General features: G+C 42.1%; 1 long non-coding RNA gene and 6 other non-coding genes across 7 annotated transcripts; 4 read left to right on the forward strand and 3 right to left on the reverse strand.

Moving 5' to 3' along the window:
* Window positions 1–4,833: 4,833 nt before the first annotated feature.
* Window positions 4,834–6,187, reverse strand: LOC133012055 (uncharacterized). The gene is made up of 4 exons (XR_009680792.1): window positions 6,146–6,187; window positions 5,938–6,024; window positions 5,344–5,594; window positions 4,834–4,969 (listed from the first exon to the last, which is right to left on the reverse strand). It is a non-coding gene; the product is annotated as an uncharacterized LOC133012055 (long non-coding RNA).
* Window positions 6,188–10,166: 3,979 nt separating this feature from the next.
* On the reverse strand, window positions 10,167–10,240 carry trnan-guu (transfer RNA asparagine (anticodon GUU)). The gene has a single exon. It is a non-coding gene; the product is annotated as a tRNA-Asn (tRNA).
* A 149-nt stretch (window positions 10,241–10,389) lies between these two features.
* trnan-guu (transfer RNA asparagine (anticodon GUU)) lies at window positions 10,390–10,463 on the reverse strand. Its single transcript has one exon. It is a non-coding gene; the product is annotated as a tRNA-Asn (tRNA).
* Window positions 10,464–17,898: 7,435 nt separating this feature from the next.
* Window positions 17,899–17,999, forward strand: LOC133012468 (U6 spliceosomal RNA). The gene has a single exon (XR_009680925.1). It is a non-coding gene; the product is annotated as a U6 spliceosomal RNA (small nuclear RNA).
* A 295-nt stretch (window positions 18,000–18,294) lies between these two features.
* Window positions 18,295–18,401, forward strand: LOC133012949 (U6 spliceosomal RNA). Its single transcript, XR_009681376.1, has one exon. It is a non-coding gene; the product is annotated as a U6 spliceosomal RNA (small nuclear RNA).
* A 296-nt stretch (window positions 18,402–18,697) lies between these two features.
* On the forward strand, window positions 18,698–18,804 carry LOC133012490 (U6 spliceosomal RNA). Its single transcript, XR_009680946.1, has one exon. It is a non-coding gene; the product is annotated as a U6 spliceosomal RNA (small nuclear RNA).
* A 295-nt stretch (window positions 18,805–19,099) lies between these two features.
* LOC133012582 (U6 spliceosomal RNA) lies at window positions 19,100–19,206 on the forward strand. Its single transcript, XR_009681031.1, has one exon. It is a non-coding gene; the product is annotated as a U6 spliceosomal RNA (small nuclear RNA).
* Window positions 19,207–19,418: the final 212 nt, after the last annotated feature.

Genomic DNA, 19,418 nt, shown 5'->3' on the forward strand with positions numbered 1-19,418 from the left:
TCTTCAGTTCGTCAGACAATCTGTCAAACTATTTCTGGAGTGAAACATAAAAAAGGCAGATGTGACACCTATTAAGCAAACTTGAATTCGTTTGACACTTATAAACTCATACAATGGGAAATATCCTTAGACAGCATTTTGTCGTTTGTGGTCTCTTTTGACTTTTTTCTTGTTCTTTTGGATGATCAGAGTCCACGAATTATTAACTCCATTGGAGGACAACGATCTGGATGCAACTGTGACCCAAATTCTGCAACATCATCCCAACTCTGGATACAAAATGATGATTGGGCACCTGAATGCACAAGGCATACACATACAAAGTAAGTGTTAGTAGTCATTACCCATTTGTGTCCTGGGATTTTTCACCAATAAATTTGGATTTGGCCTACTTGCTGATTTATTCAAAATGTCGAATAGAAGCTGCTTTTCAGACTGCTATTCCAGATTTTGTGATGTTACTGCCAGATTCAGGAATGGTTAACGTTTTTTGAGTACACCTTATCTGTGCTTTGTCCTGTATATAGGACAACGTGTTCAGGAATCCATGAGGCGCGTGGATCCTAATGGAATTTTGGTGCGCACACTTCAGCTGAACCCACGAAGGCGCAGGAAGTACTTTGTACCAGCACCGAACAGTTTATGGCATATCGACGGAAATCACAAACTGATAAGGTATCTTAAAAACATGAATCATCTGTAGTATTGCTAAATTTTACTTGATAAACATCCTCTTCACTATAGATTTTATTACTGTAAGATAGTTACTCCCCAGTATACTGTTTATCCAGAGCAGTTACAAAATATTGGTCCATCTACAGTTTTAAATGAACAATCCGCATCATTGCAATTCAAACTTCGATTTATTCATGGTGGATGAAATACATAATTTGTTCCATCAAAATTCTTGTATGCAAATCACAGTTTTTTACCTGGCTTATATTACTTGCATAGAAAATAACAGTAATGCTGTTCGTTTGACTTTTTAGTGATCTATATCTACAAGTGATTAGACAGACATAAACAGTGATACACTTGATGTATTTGTCACAGTATTTATTGGATTTTATTACAATTGAGCCTGACTTTTATGTACTGAAAAAGGGTTGTATGGATGTCAACATCTCAAATTTGAAGCTTGTAGTCAGCCCTTTAACATCAACATAGTACAGTGCCAATAAAACATCTCAGTGACCAAATACTTTGTGACTGCATTGTGTAGAACTGCAGTAAGATAATATCACATGGTTAAAATCTCTACAACACACAGCTGGTATCAAAAATACTCACTAGGGCCTTGTATAAATCCACTGGCTTATTAGATATGTATGTGTGTGTGTTTGTTTTGGTGTGTTGCAATGTAAATCATTTTGTGAACTTGAATTAAATATATAGAAGTGGTTACCTGATACTATGTCAGGATTTCTATTCATGTTTTCAGTCCTATGGAGGGAACATGTTTATATATGTTTAAAGAATTTTGATACATTAGCTCTGTTCAAATATTAAATATGTCTATTGGCATAGAGGTAGTTTTAGTGATCTTTATCTGTGCTCATACATATGTATTTCAGATGGCGTTTCGTTGTGCATGGTGGTATTGATGGCTTTAGTCGTTTAATCGTGTACTTGAGTTCAGCCACCAACAATCGGGCAGCAACAGTCTTAAGTAGCTTCTTGGAGGCTGTTGATGTCTACGGCTTGCCATCACGTGTCAGGTCAGATAAAGGCGGGGAAAATGTTGACGTTGCACGCTACATCGTGGCTAACAGAGGACTGAACAGGAATTCCCACATTGCTGGCAGGAGTGTCCATAATCAAAGGTACATCTGTCATTAAAACATTTTTCAAAATAACACTTGTTTCACTATTTTGGGTATGGCTGAAGTTGACCCATTTCTCACTGTTATTACCCATACATTCTGTTCAGTATCATTTGATAGCATTTGAAGTCTTATCTTAATACAATAATCAAGTTCACGAATATATATAAATATATCATTATCATTTTGTCATTAACTTCCATTTGGACAGATTAAAAACAGGACTTTAAATTGATTTCATTGTTATTATTTACCGTGCTTACCATCAATGCCAATCTTGCCATAATCCAAAACTAGGTAAAAGATAAAAAGTTGTTTTTGCTCATTGTAGGAATGCTACTTTTTTTTCATCAGAATAGAGAGGCTCTGGAGAGACGTTTATGTGGGAGTGCTTGATCTCTTCTACACCATCTTTACTAACCTTGAGAGAGAAGGTCTTCTAAATCCTGACAACGAGATCCATCTCTATGCTCTGCACTGGTGCTTTCTGCCCCACATACAGAAGCACCTTCAGTTTTTCCAGCGTGGCTGGAACTGCCACCGACTACGCACTGAGGGAAACCAATCCCCGTTGCAACTGTGGACTCGCCATGAACATGAGGCACAGCCGGAACATATACAGGCAATTTTATTTTTTACTATAACTGTCATACATGGAACAATGTCAACATTCTCACAACTTTATCGGAAATTACAAAAACTGTTTACTGTTGTAACAACATGTAGCAGTGGGAAATAATACAGTATAAGGTATATAACAAAGTAAATGTAAACCTGCATCAGTACTCTAAATTAAGTTATTGGCTCTTTGAGAATTCTAAACAATCTCTCTTTTTGATGCTGATGTTATTCATCGAAGATTTATCCAGAATCCCAAGAGATGATAAAACAAGTTTTGTTTCAATCTAGTTCCTGTAAATCGAATTGACTGAAGGTGGCTTATAATTCTGTAAGGATTTTTGCCATTTTACCTGAGATTTTGGCTAAACTAACCCTTTAACAAGAGCTCCTCCAATTGCAGGTTGACATGGAGTTTGGAATCGACTGGACTGGACCATGTGGTCACCGTCAACCTGGTGTTGTGATCCCTGAAGTTCAGCTGCAGCGCTCACTGACTGAGCAGGAAGCTGAAAGTCTACCAGACCCCAGTGGCCCTCTGTCTGATGTTTTTGATGTCTATGTCCAAACTGTGAGCTTATTATCAGAAATGCTCCAGTAAATTCCTCTCTCACAAGCTCCATGATGCAGAATGTGTGAGTTACATAAAGACACAGTGCTTTGCTTTAGCGCAGTTCTAATTCCATTGCTGAATCGCAATGTTTTTATAGATATTACATTTGTTTTATATGGATGAGGTAATTTTAACATAAGTAGAAATAAGGAGCTTCTACATTTTTTTTCAGAACAATATATTAAATAAATAACAGCAACAACTGGCTTTTAAACAATTTCGCTTAGTGAACAGTGTGATTAACTGACAGAGGCATAATGAACTAAATTACATATGCTGTACTATATCGAAAACATGCCGGCTTTATTGCACCAGTGTTATACAGTGGCGAAACTATACTGTCTCATTAGACCATTCCAAACCCAGTGTCAGTGCTACAAATAGCAGCGAGAATGTCTCTTTCAAAGTTTCCATACTCTTTGTAATGTCCTGGGATTTTCAGCAGGTGGAAGCAGGTGGAAGACTTGGGGAAGTTGCTCTCCACCACCTCAACATCCAACTGTCTGGGAAGCACACTCCATCCAACCCAGAACTGCAGGAGTTTCCCAAGGAAGTTAGGAGATGCTACCAAAAACAGAACACTGCATTAGGACTAAGGCTTTTGGACAGGTTTTGTTATACTTTCTACAGATAGTTACCTCATGCACAATAGAACAAATGAGACAAATTTGAAACTCAATGATCATTGATCCAAAGTGTATTTAGCATTTGAACGTATTCCCAGTCACATCTTCAGAGTGCACTGTTGCTATCGGCAAATAATGTGACAGAAATTGTTGATTCAGGAATGTTTTTTTAAGTAATGCAAATTACTTCATTTACCGTTCTCAATAAACGTGCGAAGGAATCCTGTGATCCTACAGGTTTCCTCCAAACAGACATCACTGTCCTCATCCTGTGTTGGCCACTTGATGTTGTCCAAGACCATCTGACAGAAATACAGTATTTTTCAAGCAGTCCAGAGTGTATATATAGCACAATAAAGTACAGTACTGGAAATATAAGAAGTTATTAATTCTTATAATTACAAGTGTTATTTGATCAGTATGTGGTTGTAAGCAGTTTTGGAAGGGCCATACTGGTGGTTTTGCATGTGTAAGATGACCATGATTTGACCTTTTCATTCCTGTTGAGAGTTTTCAAAATATAATTTTTTGGATTGATTGCCTTCCTTTCAGGCAGCCGTTGTTTCGATGAAAAATTACTCGCAGGGAAAAATTACTCGCAGGAACAACTTTTTGTGCAGAGCTTGCTTATCCAATGATAAAGTATATTTTTAAGAGGGAACAAACACCCACTGATTATTCATCTGCAAAATATTTCAGATCTCCAGGTTATTTTTGGTGTAATAAACTGAAACCAGTGGTTGCCAGAAGGTAGAAAATAAAACATGTTTGAGATAGTAACTCCTGAGTTAGTAGTCTTCTTGACAGAAAGATATTGTACGATTAGTAGCAACCTGAGTTCACTTACCCGTGGTGAGAAGAGGAATTGTGTCTTTCCTCTCAGTCAGTAAAGGCCAGACCAGTGTCTCTTTTAAACCCTTTCGTAACTGTTTGACTTGTTTCGAGGTTCTTCGTAGGACGTGCAAAACATTTGTATCACACAAGAAAAGTCAGGAAGCCTTACTAATCTTCAACCGATTACCATATAAGTTATCATTAATTTCTCATCAACAAACATCTGGGAGGTATCTGACAAAAAAAGGCACAATTACAGTCTTTCATCAAAGCTCTTGATTAGTTACTGTGGGATTTATATGAAGTCTTAAGTACAGAATACTCACAGCATGGAGTAACATTTTGTCAAGCAGCCATCTCCTGTTCTCAGATGTGACTGGAGGCAAATCCCAGGACAGTGCCAACTCATTGACAATGATCTTTTCTTCAGATGATAACTCTGCTCTGCCATCCAGCTAATGACAATTTGAATCAATTCGATTAGACTTCTGGATTTCTCAAGATTAATATTCCGTAGATAAATCATCAAAGCTGTCAAATCAAACTACATCAAACATTTAAATTGTATTGAAATTTCATGTGGTAAGCATGGTAGTAGTTTATAACATGGTAAATCTGTTGGCTAAGCACTCCCTGCTGGTGAAAATATTAACTGTAAGATGTGATTGTGGAAGAATCCAAACATTGACCTACCGAATTACGTTTTTTTCTTATTTAATTAATTTATGTTTAGGCATTTCTTGATAATTTCTTTCTGACTTAAAAATATGATTTATATTGTCCTAGCCCTAGTGATTTTAAAATCGTATTGACAAAATATGTATCGTACCACTTTGATTGTCTCACGGATATCAAGGTCAGCACAGTCCTTAATATCAATAGTTGCTTCTTCTGGGGATCCACCCAAGAGCACATGCAGGATTGCTGGGCTCAGTCCACCCAGGCATGGCCCATCATGCAGAAATGAATGCCCAATCATCCGTCCAGCAACAACAAATAAGTCGCTCTCCAAAAGGATAAGGGAAGTGGAGGGTAGCAGATGATCACTTTCACCCTCAAAAAGCAGAGTTCCTCCTGGCACTTAAATTACAATAAAAAAGTCAAATCACATAGATTTTCAACTGTCAAACAGCAATAGTAAAGGGATAGTCAATCAGCCACTGGATAACCTGGTTGACTTTATCCTGCAGAACCTTACAGGTTAAAATAAGCTACATTCACATTCTTGGGGTGATCTGGTTTCAGCCTGGAACCAGTACAACCCAAACAGAACATTACTGACATACAAGGGAATGGTACCTTAACAAAGCAACAAAAGAAGAATCTGCTGACACATCTACAGTGGTCGAATCTGGAGTGTGTCATAAAACACAAGTGAAATATATGAGATAGTGAAAATTTTGTGTGTGAAATTTTTACTTACCGAAATTAATCTCAAAACCATGCTGCAGTTTGTACATGATTGTTGAAAAAAAATGGCGAGTCACACCATCGCCAATTGCTGGATCTCCTGAAAAAGCAAAACACAGCACAGATTTCAGTTAACAGAAAATAGGATTTGGTTATTTGTAAGTTAGTTAGTTAGTTAGTAGGTAAGTGTGTTTAGTGATTTAAAAGTGTGTTACCAATACCCTTAAGGGTGCATGTCAAGGGGCAGGCCCACTCAACACTAGCATCTTATAAAAAGAAATGATTGCCCTTTCCCTGTCCTCTGCACTGTCTCCAAGATCCATACAGAGACTCAGTGCTTTCCCGGTTGCATGCAGGCTCAAAAGTTCCTCTTTAAATGTGCTTGCTGCTTCTTGTGGACTGGTGGCAATTTTCCAATCTAAAAATAGATTTACACATTTTCTAATTAATATTGGATCAATTGTTATGTGAGTGCAACTATTCATTGAAATATTTCATGTAATGTTCAAAATATGTAACCAACCAGAGATGCTTCGCTCCCCAAAGGGATCCAGATCAATTATTTCTGAAGCAGGCACATCTCCCTGAGGTGGCATGGTTGAGCTGCTGGCCCTCGCCGGCTCACTCTCCTCTCGTCTCCTCAATGCACGCACAAACATATCTGGAGTACGGGAGGAGCTGGCCCTTTCTGTGCCTCTCTCTCCCTCACCACTGCTCTGTGGTGGTCTTGGGTAAAAATAGGTAATTTTTGTTGTTAGGGTTAGTATGTTTTATATCGTGTAACATGATTAATGTTACACAATGTGCTTGACAAATGATATGTTTTAGTTCTGTAGGGCAGTACCTCATGCATTCATTGCTATGATCTTTTATTTCGGAAAAAGGAAAGTCCTCTCCACAGGAAATGCATTTTGCAGGTGGTCCAACCATGCAATTGCTGCCTTCTGGTTGACATGCCTGTAAAAAAACAGATAATTGTAAGACTCAATACAAGAAATATTTTACAGTCTGCATTTTAGGGAAGAATAGCAGTATTAAAGGGAGGAACTTACAGGCTCGAGATCGAGGTTCCTCTGGAGTGGCCGAATGAAAATAACTGCATGGCCAATCTGTATTTGTGGATCTTTTAAATATCTCACATAGTATCCCTCATTGGGACAAGGGATGAGGATGAGATTGCGACTCCTTGTGGTTCCTGAAATCCTGAGCAACTCAAATCCCCCCCCTTGTCGGAGTTTTGGGTAGGCCGTTAAAATAAACTCTTTAAAATCATGGGGATTTGTTTGACTTCCTGAAATGGAAACATAATGCAAATCACTGGTGTAACATAAAAGATCCTTCATGTTTTTAAGGTTATTGCATTTTATTTATTGGATAAAAATTCACATACAGCCTAACAATATACTGACAGCTAAAGCTAAAAAAGCGTGTCAATCCTCATCATGATGCTTAACATACCTTGAAACGTCAAACGTTTTTCCCCTAACCCTGCAGAAAGAAGTTTGTCTTTTGCGAATCGGCTGGGGACAATATGAGCACTCTTATCCTCCACGCAGCAAAAGGTACGTGTGAAAGAGGAGAGTGTGGGCACACCAACGGGTCGCCGCCTTGTGGAGCTTCTCTCTCCATGTGCGTATGGCGCAAAGAGTCTTGACACCTCGGCTAGGATCAAGAGAAGTGACAAGTCTTACAAATGTAAGCTAACTAACAGTGTGGGATGGATTTAGCTCACAATGTGTTTGCTGCAGAAACTTACCGTCCACTGGGTGCCTTGGTGTCACATTCCTCGTGGATGCAGTTGGCACAGTACCAGTACCCGGCGCTGCACAAAAAATACCAAAGCGACGATCATCACATGGGTGGCTAATTCAGTGTCATAAAATACATTGGCAAAAGTTGGATATAACTGTTAGTTAAACTGTTTACAGAAATAAACAAAAGAAACTCACAGTTCTCGAGCTGGTTAGCCACATCCCGCAGCAGGTCTGCCAGTGGTCTCCCGTCAGAAGCCATTATCAGGGGAATTCAACTAAACTTTAACAAGGTCCAGTTTGAGAAGACTTCTTGAAGCAATGGTCCGGAAGATCATAATTTCTAACTATTTAGTGTGATATATATTTAAGTAGCCTAGCAGTTGTATCAGCAACTGCATGTACTCAATACCTGACTGTCAAATCAAATGAATTCAGTACGATTCAAAAACTTTTTCACAATATTTGTCACATAACATAGAACTGAACATACATGTATGATTGCAGACATGTATAATGTCCAAGCAACTCTGAGGAAACACTCATGAGCACGTTGTTGGGCAGTGAATGAGTGGCTCAGGATCCTGGGGGACTGGTCATATTGGGCTCTGAGACCACTTATTTTCTGTGGTCTCACTTCAGATTTAGGTGGGTATGTTTGTTCAAAACCTTTATGTTTTGTCTCATAATGGCGTTTCACATTGGAACTTTTAATAAGTGCCACAGTTGCTGATCATATGAGACACACAGGTTTAGTGCTCCCAGTGGGAAGTATGAACAGAAATGAGTCTGTCCATTCCGGATTAAATGCTCTTTTTTCGCTGCCCACTTTACTTTTTTTGGAGAGCGACATGTGTTCATCACGTTTCTCTCCCTTTGTCCGTCTCACTCCTGTTTCTCTCCCTTTCTCCGTCTCACTCCTCCGTTTCTCTCCATGTGTTTTCTCTACCTGTCTCGCTATCTTTCTTGTTCTTTCTACCGCCATCTCGTGTGCAACTTACTTCTTACTCTCTCTGTCTCTGTCTGCAGCACTGTATAGTCTCAATGATTACCGCCTGAGATGCACAGACTTGATTGGCTGAGTGGTATCACGCGGGATGGCTTAACTCGCATGCAATTGGTCAATGCGTTTCCTCATCCACTACCGTAATGACTACAAAGCTGCGCCGGTTAAAAATAGAATCGCCCCGTCAGGTTTTAAATCACAACCTTCTGTTTTGGCTGTAGGTCCTGATCCGTATGGGACGGCTTCTGGGTCTGGACCCTAACCCTAACCCTTACCCTGTTAGTGACACATGTGACATGTGTGATGTCACATGTTACGCTAGTTTGCTAACAGCACTACAAGGAAGATTTGCTAGGTATAGATTACTTTTGTCTGGATCACTCAGTTGACCATTCCTGGCCGAGACTGAGTTTGGGACCGCCTACCTCATTTACATATGGACAATTAATTGTTGAAAAAATAAAAATGTTGCAAAAAATAAATGTGGAAATAGATAAAGAAATAAATGAATACATGTGGACATAAATACAGAAGTAAATTAATCAATGTGTTAAACTTATTCCCACAATTATTTCAACTTTTATGTATTTCAACATTTATTTAATTCCACATTTAATTGTCTCATATGTAAATGAGGTAGGAGGTCCCAAACTCAGTCTCAAGCAGGATTGGTCAACTGAGCTATACACACACACGCACACAGGCACCGGGGCTCCGCACCCCTCAGTGCCACACACTCGCACAGAGGCAAAAACTGAGACTTGAGCTCGTCACCTCGATGCAGCCGCTCAGTGACTTTGTAAAACAGTGAAAACACAGAGTTCCTCTGGTCACATCTGCTCAGAGATCAGCTGCTTCATGCGCAGAGCAGAAGCTGCAGCTGGTTTGTACCGAGCAGGAGTTTCTGCTTCCTCCTCCTATCTGCGCTCTCCTTGTGCTCAGGAGAACACGAGACGTGACGCTCACAGTCAGGATTACTGACACCTTAATCATCCCAATAAAAAATAACCTGAACTAACCCTCTGAACTTGAACTAGTTCATTTTAGGGGTGAACTGGCACAACACTGCAAACAGCTACTGGACACCAGTCAGCATTGGAAGGCTGGATCATTACACTCCTGTGACCAATCCTGCATGAGACTGCGGTTAGGCCCGCCTTTCTCATTAGCATAAGGTGATTGAAAACGTGAAAAAAATAAATCAGGGAATAAATAAATGTGCAAATATATTTAAGACATTTATTTATTTATTTCTGTTGTTAGTAACGTATTTATTAATTTATTTCCTTTTTTATTTATTTATTTATTTCTGTATTTATATCTACATTTATTTATTTATTTATTTATACTTATGTCATGTATGGTCCTCCATATGCTTGTTCCGTGAGTTTCATCATATGGCGTTCCAACCATTCCCTGTGCTCACAGATCGGCAAAAGAAGATTGGTTTTCAAGATCAAACTACCGCTTCTATTATAGCACATGCGTCCCTGGGTGGGCTTGAACCACCATCCTTTCGGTTAACAGCCGAACGCGCTAACCAATTGCGCCACAGAGACCCCCTTCCTGTAATCTGATAGGGGCGTGGCCTAAGACAGCTACCCCGATTTATATGGATTTGTTTGATCTCGTTTTCCAACCCTTCCCTCTGTTCACAGAAAGAAGATTGGTTTTCAAGATCAGACTACCTATGTCACGAAAGCACATGTGCCCCTGGGTGGGCTTGAACCACCATCCTTTCGGTTAACAGCCGAACGCGCTAACCAATTGCGCCACAGAGACCCCTTACTTTTGTCTGATAGGGGAGTGGCCTAAGACAGCTACCCCGATTTATATGGATTGTTTGATCTCGTTTTGCATATTGCATTTTCAAACAAAGCTTGTCAATACAGAAGCTTCTGAAAGTGTCCTGCTGGATTTTTCTAATTAAAAATAGATAACTGAGGACTTCTTGAAAGAACAGGTGTATAATGCTGTCTATTTCGCTGCCTGCTTGTTCCATGAGTTTCATCATATGGTTTTCCAACCCTTCCCTATGTTCACAGAAAGAAGATTAGTTTTCAAGATCCAACTAACTATTCTATAAAAGTACATGCGTCCCTGGGTGGGCTTGGACCACCATCCGTTCGGTTAACAGCCGAACGCACTAACCAATTGCACCACAGAGACCCCTTACTTTTGTCTGATAGGGGAGTGACGTAAGACAGCTACCCCGATTTATATGGATTTGTTTGATCTTGTTTTGCATATTGCATTTTCAATCAAAGCTTGTCAATACAGAAGCTTCTTAAAGTGTCCTGCTGGATTTTTCTAATTAAAAATAGATAACTAAGGACTTCTTGAAAGAATAGGTGTGTAATGCTGCCTATTTCGCTGCCTGCTTGTTCCATGAGCTTCATCATATGGTTTTCCAAACCTTCCCTATGTTCACAGAAAGAAGATTAGTTTTCAAGATCAGACTACCTATGTCATGAAAGCACATGCGTCCCTGGGTGGGCTTGTATCACCATCCTTTCAGTTAACAGCCGAACGCGCTAACCAATTGCGCCACAGAGACCCCTTTCTTTAATCTGATAGGGGAGTGGCCTAAGACAGCTACCCCGATTTATATGATCTCGTTTTGCATATTGCATTTTCAAACAAAGCTTGTCAATATAGAAGCTTCTTAAAGTGTCCTGCTGGATTTTTCTTATTAAAAATAGAGAACTAAGGACTTCTTGAAAGAACAGGTGTATAATGCTGTCTATTCTGCTGCCTGCTTGTTCCATGAGTTTCATCATATGGTTTTCCAACCCTTCCCTGTGCTCACAGAAGGAAGATTGGTTTTCAAGATCAGACTACCTATGTCATGAAAGCACATGCGTCCCTGGGTGGGCTTGTATCACCATCCTTTCAGTTAACAGCCGAACGCGCTAACCAATTGCGCCACAGAGACCCCTTTCTTTAATCTGATAGGGGAGTGGCCTAAGACAGCTACCCCGATTTATATGATCTCGTTTTGCATATTGCATTTTCAAACAAAGCTTGTCAATATAGAAGCTTCTTAAAGTGTCCTGCTGGATTTTTCTTATTAAAAATAGAGAACTAAGGACTTCTTGAAAGAACAGGTGTATAATGCTGTCTATTCTGCTGCCTGCTTGTTCCATGAGTTTCATCATATGGTTTTCCAACCCTTCCCTGTGCTCACAGAAGGAAGATTGGTTTTCAAGATCAGACTACCTATGTCATGAAAGCACATGCGTCCCTGGGTGGGCTTGTATCACCATCCTTTCAGTTAACAGCCGAACGCGCTAACCAATTGCGCCACAGAGACCCCTTTCTTTAATCTGATAGGGGAGTGGCCTAAGACAGCTACCCCGATTTATATGATCTCGTTTTGCATATTGAATTTTCAAACAAAGCTTGTCAATATAGAAGCTTCTTAAAGTGTCCTGCTGGATTTTTCTTATTAAAAATAGAGAACTAAGGACTTCTTGAAAGAACAGGTGTATAACGCTGTCTATTTCGTTGCCTGCTTGTTCCATTAGTTTCACCATATGGCGTTCAAACCCTTCCCTGTGCTCACAGAAGGAAGATTGGTTTTCAAGATCAGACAACCTATGTCATGAAAGCACTTGCGTCCCTGGGTGGGCTTGAACCACCATCCTTTCGGTTAACAGCCGAACGCGCTAACCAATTGCGCCACAGACCAATATTTAGTCCAATAATTTGTTTGTACAGTGAGTTTGGAGCGTCAATTTAGTCTCCCTCCTGTATTGGATTTGTGAATGGAGTGACGTTAGTTGGGAATCTTTCCGGGAGGTTCCGTCGTTCCATTGTTTGGTCAACAGTCCGGTGAGTAGACAAAGCAATGTTACAGGCTTGTTATTCGGACTTTGGGGAGATGCAGTTAATTGTTATGAGTTGAATTAATCTGTTTAAATTTGAGTTAATTTGATTAGGTTTGGTTATTTCAGTACAGTACGGTAGCTGTTTGGTTCATTTTGTGCGGTTGGAGAGTTGTTTATTTCTGGTAGTTGTGCAGCTAAGTAAACCTCATTTGGGACGTCAAAAGTTGCCTGGCTGGGTTTTTTTTTGTATTTGTTGATACGAGTGTCCCTGGTAGGTGCGCTTAGCTGCCTGGGTAAAATAGCTCGTTGGTTTAGGCCGGGGGGTGGCTAGGTGCGGCAGTAGCGAGAAGTTCGTACTGAATATCTCGACTCGGGAGCACGGCTAAGGGGGGCATGCGGGTCGCCAGTTATTGGTTGCCTTTCCTCCCCTTTGGTATGAGCTAGGCCTTTGCGGTGGCCTTCAGTGCGTAGAAATCCTCCGCAACCGGCACACGAAGAGGGTGGAGTTAGCTGGGGTTTATATAGGCTAGGGGGACACTTGTATTGTATTTTGTTTGTTTGTTTTTGTTTGGTTTGCCAGCTAGGAGGCTCTTAAAGCGCACAATACCCAGGATGGTGACAGTGGATGACGTTGTTCAGTCTCCCTCGGTGGAGCTCTTAAATCAATGCACCAAAGGACAAATTGCTGAACATTGCAGATCGTTTTGGATTGAAAATTGAAGCTAGTGATAGAAGGTTAAAGGAGACATTGTTGGATGTCTTGAAAAGAGAGCTATGTGGTATAGCGGTTTCAACTGAGGAACGGGGTAAGGAAGAGGAGGCGTCTCTTTCTCCCGCAGTAGGTGCCGCAATGGCGGTGCCTTCACCAGCAGCTATGTCAGGGTTGACGTTCGACCAACAAAAAGAATTAATCATTTTGCAAGCTAAAGTACAAACTGATCGGGACCACCAACAAAAAGAATTAATCATTTTGCAAGCTAAATTACAAACTGATCAGGAACAACTTAGGCTAGATAGTGAGTATGCTATTGAAAAAATTAAACAGCAGACAGAACAGGCTAAGTTGCAGGTAGAGCAAAATAGATTGGACTTGATAGGGGATGGTAAGATTTCAGCGGCTGCACAAGGGTTTTCAGAACCTGCAGAACGGTCTGCAGGGGGGTTTGACATTAGTGGCAATCTACGTCTGGTGCCCAAGTTTTCCGAACGTGATCCTGAGGCATTCTTTGCCATGTTTGAGAGGGTGGCAGATGTGCGTAAATGGCCTGACTCGGCGCGCACATTGATGCTGCAGTGCGTCTTAACAGGCAGGGCGCAAGAGGTTTTTTCGGCTATGAATGCGGCTGACAGTCAAGAGTATGCCCGTGTAAAGGCGGTGGTACTGAAGTCATACGAGCTCGTTCCTGAGGCGTATAGGCAGCGGTTTCGATTTTGGAAGAAACATGACAGACAAAGTCATTTGGAATTTGCACGTGATTTGACGACGAGCTTTAACCGCTGGTGTAACGCCTCGGAGGTGGAAGATTTCGAAGGCTTACAAGATTTGATGATTTTGGAGCAGTTCAAAGATTCTGTTCCAGCTCGTGTGGCAACATATATCAGTGAGCAGAAAGCACGCAACGCAGCAGATGCGGCGGCGCTCGCAGATGACTTTGTCTTAACGCACCGTGGAGAGTTTAGAGCGGGCGGTGGCAATTATGTTGCTGCCAGTGAGTCGCATGGCCGATTTAATAAACCTCTGCCTGTCGATTCCAGAGCTAACGCCAACAACAGTAGGGATGTGCGTGACTCGGGGAAGGTTTGCCATCACTGTAACAAATGGGGGCACTGGAAAAAAGATTGCTTCTTGTTAAATTCCCCTAAGGCGGGTCATTGGGAACCAAAAGGGGTTGCTACGGCAGCTCCAGTTCGTCCGGTGTCCACTTGTGTTACACCTATTTTTGGTTCAAATGAGGATACATCGGTTGTAGCTCTGAATGCTTACCGTCCATTTATCATGCAGGGGACTGTGTCTTTGGTGCAGGGTGGGGAAGAAGTACCGGTAACTATTTTGAGGGACACTGGGGCTTTTGATTCATTCATTCAAGCTGGTGTTCTCCCTTTGACTAATGTTTCTGACACTGGTGATAAGGTTCCTATCCGGGGCATAGACATGAATATTTTGTTGGTTCCCTTGCATAATGTTGTCCTAAAATGTGAACTGTTCCAGGGAGAAGCAAAGCTCGCTGTGCGCCCAGCACTGCCTATTCCGGGTGTGACGCTGATCCTGGGCAACGACCTGGTGGGTGCTAAGGTCTGGGCTGGGGTCCCGCCGCAGCCAGCAGTGGTGACCTCTGTTCCCTTGGTAACGGAGGAAGCTGATGAATGTGAACATGACTTCCCAGAGGTTTTTACAGCGTGTGCGGTGACCCGTGCAATGGCTAAGTTAAAAGAGAAATCTCATTTAAATGATTCAATTAAGACAAAAGTATCTGAAAACTTTTCGATACCTCTTTCTGATTTTCCATTGTCCATAACCCGTTCAGATCTGGTTGCGGAACAGCAGGCTGATGCCTATCTGAAGGAGATATTTCCATTGGTACGGCCAGAGGAGGAGCTGTTTGACAGTGCTTGTGGGTATTTTCTGCAGGACTCATTGTTGGTGAGAAAATGGCTGTCACATAAAGGAAGGTTTGTGGGTGAACCAGGGTTCCAAATTGTGTTGCCAGAGAAACTTCGCCAGTCAGTGTTAAAAGTAGCGCATAATGAATCTGGACATGCTGGTGTGAGAAAAACTTACGATAGACTACTTAGGCATTTCTTTTGGCCTCGTATGAAGAGAGATGTGTCAGCATTTATCAAAACTTGTAATACATGCCAGTTAACTGACAAGCCTAATCAAAAGTTGAAACCAGCACCATTGTATCCCATTCCGGCCATTAGCCAGCCGTTTGAACATTTGATAATAGACTGTGTAGGTCCTCTACCTCCTTCAAAATCTGGAGCGGTGTATTTGTTAACAGTAATGTGCCAGGCAACTCGCTATCCGGCTGCGTATCCTCTGCGTACTATTACCACTAGGTCAGTTGTGCGTGCCCTTTCTCAATTTATTTCTATTTTTGGGATTCCTAAGGTCATCCAATCTGATAAGGGATCCAATTTCTGTTCTCATATGTTTTCCCAGGTTCTGAAGCAGTTGCGTGTGAACCACAATCAAAGCTCTGCATACCATGCACAGAGTCAGGGGACATTGGAACGATTTCACCAAACGCTAAAGGCTATCTTGCGCGCCTACTGCACAGAGCTGGGAAAAGATTGGGAAGAGGGTCTGCCTTGGCTGATGCTTGCGGCTAGAGAGGTAACACAGGAGAGCACAGGGTTCAGTCCAAATGAGTTGGTTTTTGCTCATACAGTAAGAGGTCCTTTGGCTGCACTGTCGGGCGATTGGATAGAGGCACAGCCTCCAAAGAATTTAATTGATTATGTTAATGGTTTCCGCCATCGGCTTTATACAGCTGGGTTGTTGGCTAAGGAAAAGTTAGCATCAGTTCAGGATAAAATGAAACGGTTGTATGACACTAAAACAGAGCTCCGGGTGTTTAGCCCTGGAGACCAGGTGTTGGCTTTACTTCCTATTGTTACTTCACCCTTTCAGGCAAAATTCTCAGGTCCACATACTGTAGTAAAGCAGATCTCGGAGCAAAATTACATTATCTCAACACCTAAACGTAGGAAACCAACCCAACTTTGCCATGTGAACTTGCTTAAGCCTTATTATTCATGCACTTCGGAGACGCCTGTGTTGTGTGTGCAGCCAGAGGTTGGCTTGGCTCATGCAGTTTGCATGGCAGTTCCGGTCTTGTCTCCCAGTCAGGAGTTAGAAGAAGATGGGTTGGGTACACCAGATCCAGCGTTGGTGCATGGTCGTGTTAAAAATATGCAGTGTATTTGGACGACGTTGTAATTTATTCGGACAACTGGAAGATTCACTTGGAACGCATTCGGGAACTGTTCGATCGCTTGAGGGGGGCTGGGCTCACAGTCAATCTTGCAAAGTGTGAGTTTGCAAGGGCGACTGTGACCTACCTCGGTCGAGTGGTTGGACAGGGCCAAGTGTGTCCTGTGGATGCCAAAGTTCAGGCAGTGGCGAAGTATCCAGTTCCAACGACGAAGAAAGAACTCATGCGTTACCTTGGTCTGATAGGTTACTATCGTAGTTTCAGTAGGAATTTTTCGACAGTTGTGGCGCCTCTCACTAACCTGCTGAAGGCTAAGGAACAGTTTGTCTGGTCATCCGCTTGCCAAGAAGCATTTGAGCAGGCTAAAAAGCTCTTGTGTACTGCTCCGGTTCTTGCAGCTCCCCGCTTAGACAGGTCATTCACAGTCTACACTGATGCTAGTCATGTGGGGGCGGGGGCCGTTCCAATGCAAGAGGACAACCTGGGCATAGATAAACCTGTTAGCTTCTATTCTAAGAAATTCAACTCTTACCAGCTAAATTACTCTGTCATTGAAAAGGAAGCATTGGCTTTGATTTTAGCTCTGCAACATTTTGATGTTTATGTTGGCGGTAGTACCCCCCTGGTTATTTATACAGACCATAACCCCCTGACTTTTTTACATTCTTTGCAGTGTCCAAACCAGAGATTGATAAGATGGTCACTGTTCCTGCAATCCTATGCCCTGGACATTCGTCATGTTAAAGGGGCGGAGAACGTGGTGGCCAATGCGCTGTCACGGGCTCCTCATGACTGAGGTCCGGTCTCCGTTGGTCCTTTTTGCCTCTGTCTGTCTTGCACCCCTTAAAGTGCTTCCGTGGTACCGGTTGCTGGGGTGGAGGCCTGTGACAGTGGGCAGGCGGCCATTGGAGTAGAGGTTGGGTATGATAGAGAGTAGATAGTATATATTTATCTAATGTTAAATGGGTTGCCGGTGATCCCTTTGGGACTCCGTCTTTATGGGGGGGGGGTGTGACGGTTCCCTGTATGTTGTGTCTTCCATTTGTTTCTAGGACTGGGGAGCAGAGACCTACTTAATTGGTCATTAGGAGTGATTGGCGTGCACCTGGGCCCGGGTGCCAACGCCCTATAAGAGTCTGCTTCCCCAGTCCTTCCCTCTCTGTTCTTTGCAGCTCCATAGCCATGCACACCTTTCAACACTTATGTTGAAACAACACACACCTATAATCCACTCATGCATACACACTCCACACTACGGACTTACTGACTTCCACATCCCATACTTTTATTATAAGTTGAGCACTTGGATTGGTTTGGTTTGATTAAATACTTATTTTGATAGGGAAACTGTTGTCTCCCGTCTTTTTTGTTGTGTAGCCTGGCGCCCCTAGGCCAGGTGCGTAACATCAAGATCAGACTACCTATGTCATGAAAGCACATGCGTCCCTGGGTGAGCTTGAACCACCATCCTTTCGGTTACTATACGGAGACGATTAGCATGGCCCTTGCGAATTGATGACACGCAAATTCGTGAAGCGTTTCCATATTTTGGTCCAAAAATGACTTTGGCACAAGGCTACTTTCATCCTTTTCTAGGAATCTTCCGCTTATCTGTGTTCCAGGAGGCTTTATTCTGAGCCTCTTTATGAATTCCCACAGTACAAACTGGAAGGATTTGTAGCCATTTTCAATGTATCAGTGATCGCTAGAGAGAGGCCAGTGATGCGAAACCATATTTCCCACAATGGGTGTGAACAAAGTTTAGCCTCCTTCCTTTTTTGACCGTAGCAAAGGGTCCACTCACCTGATGGGCTAATATACAGGCACCACTGCAGGGAAGCACCTGTACTTGCTCCGGCAGTACATATAATAAATTGGATACGATACAGAGAAGATTAGCATGGCCCCTGCGAAAGGGTGACACGCAAATTCGTGAAGCGTTTCCATATTTTGGTCCAAAAATGACTTTGGCACAAGGCTACTTTCATCCTTTTCTAGGAATCTTCTGCTTATCTGTGTTCCAGGAGGCTTTACTCTGAGCCACTTTATGAATTCACAGGTACAAACTGGAAGGATTTGTAGCCATTTTTAATGTATCGGTGATCGTTAGAGCGAGGCCAGTAATGCGAAACCATATTTCCCACAATGGATGTGACCAAAGTTTAGCCTCCTTCCTTTTTTGACCGTAGCAAAGGGTCCACTCACCTGATGGGGGAATATATACAGGCACCACTGCAGGGAAAAACCTGTACTTGCTTCGGCAGTACATATAATAAATTGGATACGATACAGAGAAGATTAGCATGGCCCCTGCGAAAGGATGACACGCAAATTCGTGAAACGTTTCCATATTTTGGTCCAAAAATGACTTTAGCACAAGGCTACTTTCCTCCTTTTCTAGGAATCTTCCACTCATCTGTGTTCCAGGAGGCTTTACTCTGAGCCTCTTTATGAATTCACACGGTACAAACTGGAAGGATTTGTAGCCATTTTCAATGTATCGGTGATCGTTAGAGAGAGGCCAGTGATGCGAAACCATATTTCCCACAATGGGTGTGACCAAAGTTTAGCCTCCTTCCTTTTTTGACCGTAGCAAAGGGTCCACTCACCTGATGGGGGAATATACAGGCACCACTGCAGGGAAAAACCTGTACTTGCTTCAGCAGTACATATAATAAATTGGATACGATACAGAGAAGATTAGCATGGCCCCTGCGAAAGGATGACACGAAAATTCGTGAAGTTTTTCCATATTTTGGTCCAAAAATGACTTTGGCACAAGGCTACTTCATCCTTTTCTAGGAATCTTCCGCTTATCTGTGTTCCAGGAGGCTTTACTCTGAGCCTCTTTATGAATTCACACGGTACAAACTGGACAGATTTGTAGCCATTTTCAATGTATCGGTGATCGTTAGAGAGAGGCCAGTGATGCGAAACCATATTTCCCACAATGGGTGTGACCAAAGTTT

The sequence above is a fragment of the Limanda limanda genome, chromosome 10, assembly GCF_963576545.1.
Source record: "Limanda limanda chromosome 10, fLimLim1.1, whole genome shotgun sequence".
Lineage (NCBI taxonomy): Eukaryota > Metazoa > Chordata > Actinopteri > Pleuronectiformes > Pleuronectidae > Limanda > Limanda limanda.